The sequence below is a fragment of the Seriola lalandi genome, unplaced genomic scaffold, assembly GCF_002814215.2.
Source record: "Seriola lalandi dorsalis isolate HSWRI2012SDOR001 ecotype SW California unplaced genomic scaffold, Sedor1 jcf7180002033828, whole genome shotgun sequence".
NCBI lineage: Eukaryota > Metazoa > Chordata > Actinopteri > Carangiformes > Carangidae > Seriola > Seriola lalandi.
Window position 1 is genome coordinate 1 of NW_019504433.1, and position 1,603 is coordinate 1,603.

The 1,603-nt window shown below is 51.5% G+C and overlaps 1 pseudogene; it reads right to left on the reverse strand.

The window, feature by feature from the left end:
* Positions 1-56: 56 nt before the first annotated feature.
* LOC111646575 (uncharacterized) lies at positions 57-1,333 on the reverse strand (annotated as a pseudogene).
* Positions 1,334-1,603: the final 270 nt, after the last annotated feature.

Sequence of the window (1,603 nt, forward strand, 5' to 3'; positions counted from 1 at the left end):
TCTGTGAGCAGATTCTTCAACTTTTAAGGCTAAATGACTTAAATAAGGGCGAGATGTTTTTATTTTCTGTGAACATGAAGCAAAACAAACCTGTTAAGTCTGAGGTTTGAGTCTCACAATGCTGGGAACAAAATGGCTCCCTGAAAGTTTCCCTTCAGGATGTCAGGATGTCACAGAACTCAACAAAGTCTCTCTGCATGAAATTCTGGCTCTGCATCAGGTCGTCTTCAGAGGGGAAATACTGCATGCTGTCCTCCTGCAGACGCAGACTGTCCTCCTGCAGACGCAGACTGTCTTTGTGCAGACGCAGACTGTCTTTGTGCAGGCGCAGACTGTCTTTGTGCAGATGTAGACTGTCCTCCTGCAGTAGCAGGATCTGTCCTGGTGGCGTTGTTGAGCCGTGTGGGTTGGGACTGTCTAGGAGGGCTCCTCTGGCATTCTCCAGGACGCCCAGGTATGAGTCCATGTCAGTGAGCTCCATGTCACTGTCCGAGCTGCTGCCGCTGTCGCTTCCCACTGAGTCGGAGCGCATGTGCAGCATCTGGTACTTCTCGTGCATCAGAAACTGGTTGGTGTTCTTGGGTGCCCTCATCCCCCTCGCTCTGTTTCCCTTAACGTTAATGGGTCGGAGCGACATCACCGGCCTCTGGAGGTGTCGGGGATGATGGAAATGATGACGTTGAGGGTGTTGATGGTGGTGATTGCGCCCTCTTGGCCTCCCTCCCCCTCCTGTCCTCCGCCCCTGTGGGCGCCCCCTGCAGCTCTTGGACCAGCAGTGCTTCCTGCGGCTGGCAGCGTCCCTCTGTGGAGCCTCTTTTCCATCCTGCTGCTGCTGGCAGCTCCTCCTGCTCATCATCTCTGAGAGCATTTTCTTGTCTTTCTTTGCAGTCGCCTCCCTTCCTCCCTGCCGCTCTCCTTCACATCCTCCTCCCCGCACGGTGGCCCACACAACAACAAAGAGAGGCTGGTTTCTGTTTTTCTGGCTCAGATCACAAATGACCTCCCTCTAACTCAGAGTCTACCTTTTCACTATTCTGTCGCTTTTTTTCTTGACCTCTGGCTTTGGCTGGTGCATAGCCTGCTCTTCCTCCCCCTGCAGAGGCAGCTTGCCTGATCGGCTGGCTCCCTGTCACGCCCTCCTCTGATTCTCTAATCTCTCTTCTTCACCTCTCTGAAAGGCAAATCAGCTCCTTACAGCTCTGATTAGTGAACTGAGGTGAGCTGTTGAGGGGTGTTAAGCGCCTTCTATCTGATTTAAAGCTGTTTTTTTTCAGAGTTTTAGGCCAGTTGCTGTAGTGCACTCAGCTCTGACCAGCACTGACTGTGGCTCTGCCTTCCTCTCAGAGCCTGGATAAAGAGCTGGGAGGATCCATTCGTAGGTTTACCAGAAGGAGGGGGGGCAGTGTTTGCAGGGTTCTCCACAGACTATTAATAACGATGTAATATGACAGATTTTTATAACATATAATTTCTACATATTAGTATAAGCTATTTGAACATAGATGTCAGCCTGCAGGTGCCCCAGATTGCGTTCTGTGGTTGTTATAAGCATTAAGCCGCTCCCTGCAGCAAGATGGTTCACTCCGCCTCAGTTTTAGCAGCT